At 35.0% G+C, this 8,216-nt stretch overlaps 1 protein-coding gene across 1 annotated transcript in view; it reads right to left on the reverse strand.

Moving 5' to 3' along the window:
• The window catches only part of LAMC1_27 (Laminin subunit gamma-1), a gene marked incomplete at both ends in the record, with an annotated part of 26,891 nt that extends 21,377 nt beyond the window's left edge, over positions 1–5,514 (reverse strand). Inside the window, 2 exons of the mRNA XM_051212411.1 lie at positions 3,143–3,184; positions 3,238–5,514. The remainder of the gene's footprint in view (positions 1–3,142; positions 3,185–3,237) is intronic.
• Between the last annotated feature and the right edge of the window lie 2,702 nt (positions 5,515–8,216).

Genomic DNA, 8,216 nt, shown 5'->3' on the forward strand with positions numbered 1-8,216 from the left:
ATTTTGCAAATGAAGTATTTATTTTATGGTTCTCAGATTTTACGAAGATGTTCTGTAATTTTGTGTTCAACTATATTCGATTGTCCTTACTTGTGTTCTCGTTCACTACAAGGGAACATAGTAATTGTTATACTATATCACTTTACAATTATGAGACTCTCTAATCAGTGATTGATAGTCACTATCATACTGACCAACATCAGAGGTGAATTTTTTCTACCTTTAGAATACCATTAAAAATTATAGAGCTAACGTTAGATTCATTGATATATATGTTTGTCTACGTCTTGCTAAAGAAACAACACCAAGTGAATTTAAACTTCACCCCATTTCACAAGCAGGTGGTTATCAGGACTCAGTAGCTAAGTGGATAACGCGATCACGTTTGAAGCGAACGGTACTGGGTTACAGTCCCGGAGTGAACATCAACTCTGGGATACAGGTACATCCAGCTGACGAATACTAAATAGGACGAAACGCGCGTCCTGGATTCCACTGCTATCCACTATCCGTTTTTGTTTATAATGCTTGTGAATTAAGGCACTAACGAGGCAATCCTCACAGGATGCACATGTGCTATCAAATTACTGATCAATTGCAGTCCCAAATAACAATGAGAAGATACAAGTAAAGCGATACCAAATGAATTTAAGCATTAATTGTGTTCAAAATAAAAAATGTAGTGATAACTTTAGAATATAAGCTCAAAATAATACAGAATAACATACAAATATACTAATGAGTTATCACTAGCTTTAATTATTGTGGTTCTGCAGAGATTTTTTAAATTTATATGTGATATTGGTCGAGGATTATTCTTGTTTGGCATAAAAGGAAGAACTATAGAGTACTAGATAGTCACTTCATTCTGATAGAAGCTCTTTAAATAGTACAATGGTTCACAATGATCCGAATCCATAAGCTCAAGTCTATGGGCGGACCCATTTACCATTAGATCACTGAGATGACAACACATGTAACCTATTTCCAACTTCGATTCATTTGTGCAGTAGTAAGACGATTGTTTAATGTTATTAGTGACTAATGTTTAGAAATGTTTCAAGAAAAAACCAATCATTACAGCTTCTCACTAGAAGTTTAGAATCCTATCTCCAAGTTAATGACTTTTAAGCTCATGATTATAACAATTAACTTCTATCACTACAATCAACGTCTTTTTATGTATAATATTCATACAATCACTTTATCGTTTGACGTTCATAGTTATTTGATATGCATTATTTGATAAGTTTTTATTTTTATCTAACTATATATAGCTAAACGTTTTTTTGTTTTATTCACCTGGTATTGTTTTATTTGAATCTTCCCATTGATGTTTAGGACTGCAGTTGAACAGTCTCTTATTGGTATACATGCATACTGTGAGTATTGTCTCGATAATACCTTAATTTACAAGCATTATAAGCAAAGATGGATAGTGCTTATCAGTGGAATCCAGGACGAATCGCGCGTCCTGGAAATAGTCTAAGATCCGTTGGTCGGTTAACTTTATAACTAATAAATTCACAAAAATCTCCAACGAATTCGATTGAGGGATTCATAGTTTTTCAGCTGATCACTTTTAAATTACTGCAAAAATTATAGATTAACCTTATAGGTGATCATTCACTTCTTATCAAAATCACTAAAATGATTTGTACAAGAATAGTGGGTAAATAATGTTTACGGATTAAACATTGAATATTATGGTTGAATAATTACTTCTAAACGAAACCTTGATAATTCCACTAGGATTTGATTTTAATCTATCTATTACATAATTTGGTCTAAATGACATTTTAATATTTTCTTTATTAGATCAACTTATTATGATGGTAAAAGGTACTCAATTTACTCACAGAATAAATAAACATTAAATTGTAATATCTAAGTGTCTGATACTGAAAATTAAAGTCAGTCATAAGGTGGGTCCGAATCCCATAGGAGCATTAATTCCATTTATACAACAGGTATACCTGGTTAATAAATGTCAACTAATGCAACATCTAAATGCAACATTTTCTGCCGACTACTTTCAACTAAACCCTGCCTGTAGTCCTATCAAGGTTATTGACGAACCCAAGTTCGAATAAAGGACGAACTTAAGGTATGGAGTTAGCAAGCTCATCTAGTGAATAACAACACTGTCAAAGCAAATGCTAACCAGAATTAATCCTTTAAATCATTTAATTTCTGATCTGAGAGTTAAAGGATCATCGGTTAGAACAGTTCCATCAGTACGTGATGAAATCCGAGATTATTCAGAAACCAAAAGGCCGTTGCTCCTTCTTAAAACTAAAGCATCAATGAATATACGCATATAAAATCTCCGGAAAATGTTGGAGACTGAGAGAGCCAATTAAAAAGCCGGAGAAAAGGGAAGATTGAAAAATCCCCCCCCCCCAAAATAAGATGAAACGAACATTCTTGATTTCCCTGACGACCATTAACGGCCATTAACGACTTATTAAAACATATAATAACAGACCATCTATTCAATGAGTCTATTTCCTAGTTCAAAGTTTTGGTGGAGTTTTGTTCTCTGAGTTGGATGGTTTGGTCGTGGAGCTTTCATCGTTCTTCTGAACGACATCATCAGCACAAACTTCAGATAGAAGTGAAGTGTTCGAATTTCTCCATATGTTTTTCACAGCTTGTTCTGTGCACCTCGATATTGATTGGTTCTTATTGACCTTAAATTTGTCATTGTTTACTTCTTTGTTTTGGCTGTGTCTCCCACCGGTTTGAGTTTTGTTCCTATATTTGTGCATGATTTTCCTGACTGGTTGGTAAATTGGATTGATTTCAACATGCTTGTTGATTGCTGATTAACTTGAGTGCCAGGCTTCTAAAAATTCTCTGGTGTTTTTGAAATTTCCTCTGTCTAAGTTTTCCACATTTTCCCAATCGAATGAGTGTCCGCAGTTGTCCACGTGTATTGATATAATTGAGGAGATATCATGGCGTTTGACTGCTAATTGATGTTCGTGTAGGCAAAGGTGAAGGGTGCGTCCGTTCAGAGAACAAAACTCCACCAAAATCAACCACCTGATCTACAAATCTTCTCCATCATCTCTAGTTCAAAATATCAAAAACAACAATTAAAAAAATAAAATATAAAGATTTAAATAAAATGACTTACACTATAATTGATTCGAATTAATCCGGTAAAATTAAAATCCTTCTATTGAAAACCAATATTTTTTAAAAAAAATTAATTTATTTATTTGAACACACCAGTTGAAGGATTTTCAAAGATACATTCAATGAAACAAAAAATGTTTAGACGAATATTATTTGTCTCTGATTAATTCTTGCTACATAAATCTTATTTTAAAATAATTGAACATTGAATTTGTATATTTTCAAAAAAAACACCAAAAAAAAACAAACAACTTTCCAATAGCCAATCAGCAAATTTGTACAAGTGAAATCATGAATATCGGGGGGAGAAAAAAAATCAAAAGAATCCTGATTAGTTGATTATCTCAGTGATTATTTATTTATTTATTTATTTATTGGAAAAGATAAACACACATATACAATTGTGCATATATATGTTTTCATATTTATATATTAGAGCACACTCAGAGAAGAATAATTATAGTAACTAGTGTAATAGTAACTAGCGTAATATACCAATGATGATTATTCCATTCATACACACACACACACACGCACATGAGAATATGCATATACATATGTATATACCTACAAATTTACATGTCTACGCACTAAAACAAAACATTAAAAAAAACAATTTAGAAGAAGAAGAAGTGATTATAACAACAAATTTATTACATTTTAATTGAAATAGAAAAGAGTTACTATTAATTTAGAAACATTAAAAAAGAAACAGGGAAAATAGGATAGAGAAATGAAAAGAACAGGAGAGGATCAATGTGATTTTAATCAATATCAAAGGAATAGATCCGACCATCAAATGTTTTAATTTGAATATAATTAGATATTGTATCGATAATCACGGAAATGTAATTTGTCAGTGGGTGAGGGGGAGGGAGCGGTTGAGCGAACAAGATAGGAATTTGCAGATCTTTAATAACAAAATTAATGATGATGATAATAATAATAGCGTCAATAATATAAACTGAGAAAAGTGTTTTGAATCAAAACACAAATGAATATTTTCTTATCTCTGTATCTCTAATGTCTTTTAGAAAACACGAAAATTGGAAGTTTCTTAACTGAAATGATGTACAATACAATTCGTTTATATCATTGTTTACATCTACAAAATAAAAGGAAATGTACTGGGTAAATATGATGAGATGGTTTATGAATGAAATCAATTGATTTACAACGATTTAGCCGAAAGTTTGGATTTCACTTCAAGTACTTTGTTTCAGAAAGTTGAATAGCATCATTAATCCACGTGTAAAAAATGTTTGGAATGTATGGGTTGAATTGACTTAAGTTTCCAATGAATATATGTGAATCGTGCGGTTGAATGATTCATGTCTAACAACTAACTATGGCTGATTAAAGTGATGATATCCAAGAACAGTCGTTTTATGTCATGACTTGAATGAATTAAGGAGAAGTCAGTCACCTACTTCTACCTAAATAATAAATTTATACAATTCTCTGAGTATCAAATTTTCAGAGTTCCATATGTTAAGGAATCGAAACAACACTGTCAGATGAAATTGTAAGGAATAATGAAACGTTTGACCATTGATTACTGGTTTCTTTATAAGTGAGTAGTTGATATCAACTGATAATTAAAAGTTATTTTCTTAATTTCTAGAAGAACTAAGAATATTCCTTAAAAACTGTTTTTCTTCATGTACTAATGAAACAGGTGTGGTGTATGCTACTTGTGTTTGCAGATATAAATAGCACGTAACACTAATGGTACAGTGGTACAAGATGGAACGAAATAAATATGCACCACACAAATCATTCGACTTGTGTGAGCGTTGGGATACTGCCCGAGTGCTCAAACCGAAGTACAACTAAACCACAGTGTAATTGTGTATAAGACAGTAAATTGATTTTCCCCACCTGGGTGTTCGTTCACTACGAAGGTAGTGGAATAGTGGAATCGATCACAAGGACATAAGTATATACACTCTTTGTCTTCCCTTAAACCATTAGATTAAAATTGATTTATACCTTTCTTTCTACAAACCAATTCTTTTTTCCTGTATTATATCCTTAAACGCAATCTTTCTTTTATATATTACTACCATAAAAGCAACTACTTCCATGAATTTGGTGTTTGTCTTGTTATGTTAATGAGATGTGGCAACTTGGACCGATACATACATGTACCTGGTCATACATTGTTACCGACTGACTGAATCGGGAATCACCTAATAACTGCTTACCATTTATTTGAGACCTATCAATATGGTTCACATACAACACTACATAAGATCACAGTCTGATTTTAGATAAATACCAATTAAAAAACCTTAGAATAATAAATATATATCCTATCGTATCAAAAATATCTTTGAAGTCTAAAAAGAAGCCATGATTTATATATTATAGCCATGTCGGAAAAGAAGTACATTTTATCGATGGCAATAGAAGATATAAGTTTAAATATAACCATTTTTCGGTCATTATATGTAATGACAATCAGTATAACAAATTATAGATTATAATCAGAATTTTCATATATCATATACTTTAAAACAAATGATTGGTTACATCGTAGACCATCATATTTGTCCTGATAGAAAATTATTGACAAATTAAACAATATTGGACAACTGTTATATCTTAGTTTACCCCTACAATATACACAAAGGGAAAAGCAAGATTCTCCGATACAACACAGCATGCGACAATCCAATCACACTTCACGGAGAAGATTTGGAAGATGTAAAAGCATTGACATATCTGAGCAGCATCATTCATGAACACGGTGGATCTGATGCAGATGTGAAAGCGCGGATCGGCAAAGCAATAGCAGCATATTTACAATTGAAGAATATCTGGAACTCAAAACAACTCTATGTCAACCAACCAACACCAAGTTCAGGATTTTCAATACAAATGTCAAGACAGTTCTACTGTATGTGACGGAAATCTGGAGAACTACGAAAGTCATCATCCAGAAGATACAAGTGTTTATTAACAATTGTCTACATGAAATAACTCCGCCTGTAGCTCTTATAGGGTTGCTGCCGGTCCCAAGCCCGGGTAAAGGAGGAGGGTTGGGCATGGGGTTAGCGTCCCCATCCCGTAGAAAACTAACTCGCTAAAAAAACGCTTACCAGAAAAAATAATCCAAACAATTTTAACTCTGCCCTGGGAGTTAGAAGGTCTTCATTTAGAAGAATTATGACGCTTCATGGTGAAAGCCGAGTTCCTTCGGAAGCCACGAGACCGATGCCCCTTCTAACAACCAGAGCAAAAATTTTTATAGGTACATGGAACGTTCGAACAATGTTGGAATCCGGGAAGACCAGTCAAATATCAATGGAAATGAGGAGATACAACTTAGCAGTACTGGGAATCAGCAAAACCCACTGGACCCAAGCTGGAAAGAAAAGGCTAGCTACGGGAGAGATGCTGCTATACTCCGGTCACGAAGAGGAAAATGCTCCACACACTCAGGGAGTCGCTCTTATGCTGTCCAAAGTAGCACGAAATGCACTTGTAGGATGGGAATCTCACGGATCCAGAATCATCAAAGCATCATTCAAAACAAAGAAGGAGGGGATCTTAATGAATATTATCCAATGTTATGCACCCACCAATGATAGCAACGACGACATTAAAGATCAGTTCTACGAGCGGCTGCAGTCAATCATTGAGAAATGCCCAAGGAAGGACCTAACTATTCTGATGGGAGATCTAAATGCCAAAGTCGGAATAGACAACACTGGATATGAAGATATTATGGGACGACATGGACTGGGAGAAAGAAACGAAAATGGAGAAAGATTTGCAAATCTATGTGCATTCAACAAATTGGTCATAGGAGGTACAATATTTCCACACAAGCGTATACACAAGACTACATGGATCTCACCGGACCACACTACAGAGAACCAAATAGATCATATTTGCATCAACAAAAAATTCCGAAGGACAATGGAAGATGTGAGAACCAGGAGAGGAGCTGACGTAGCTTCAGATCACCACCTAGTTGTAGCCAATTTAAAACTGAAGCTAAAAAAGAACTGGACAAGTGGACAAACAGCAATACAAAGGTTCAATACAGCCTTCCTTCGAGATACTGTCAAACTCAATGAATTCAAGATAGCTCTCAACAACAGGTTCCAAGCCTTACAAGATCTACTGAAAGAAGAAGAAACTATTATGGAGGACAACTGGAAAGGCATCAAGGAAGCATTAACTTAAACGTGTCAAGAGGTTCTCGGTCTAAAGAAATACCATCATAAGGAATGGATCTCTATAGAAACACTGGACAAGATCAAAGAAAGGAAGAACAAGAAGGCAGCAATAAACAACAGCCGAACACGAGCAGAGAAAGTCCAAGCACAAGCTGAATACATAGAAGCAAACAAGCAAGTGAAGAGGAGCATTAGAGCCGACAAGAAGAAATACGTGGAAGAACTAGCAACGACGGCAGAAAAAGCTGCAAGAGAAGGAAATATGAAACATCTTTACGATACAACGAAGAAACTAGCAGGGAAATACAGTAAACCAGAGAGGCCGGTCAAAGACAAAGAAGGCAAGCCAATCACCGAAATTCAACAACAGCGTAACAGATGGATAGAATACTTCGAGGAACTCCTGAATAGGCCGGCTCCAATGAATCCACCGAACATCGAAGCAGCACACATAGATCTTCCTATGGATGTCAATCCACCAACTACGGAAGAAATTAGAATGGCCGTCAGACAAATCAAGAACGGGAAAGCAGCAGGACCCGACAACATACCAGCTGAAGCACTGAAGTCAGACATCGAAGCAACCACAAGCATGCTTTATCTTCTATTCAAAAAGATTTGGGAGGAGGAACAAGTGCCGATGGACTGGAAAGAAGGACACCTCGTCAAGATTCCAAAGAAAGGAGATCTGAGCAAATGTGAAAACTACAGTGGCATTACACTACTGTCAATACCAGGGAAAGTCTTCAACAGAGTGTTACTGAACCGGATGAAGGATGCAGTAGACGCCCAACTTCGAGATCAACAAGCTGGATTCCGTAAGGATCGGTCGTGCACAGACCAAATTGCAACACTACGGATCATCGTCGAACAATCAGTTGA

The sequence above is a fragment of the Schistosoma haematobium genome, chromosome ZW (assembly GCF_000699445.3).
Source record: "Schistosoma haematobium chromosome ZW, whole genome shotgun sequence".
Taxonomy (NCBI): domain Eukaryota; kingdom Metazoa; phylum Platyhelminthes; class Trematoda; order Strigeidida; family Schistosomatidae; genus Schistosoma; species Schistosoma haematobium.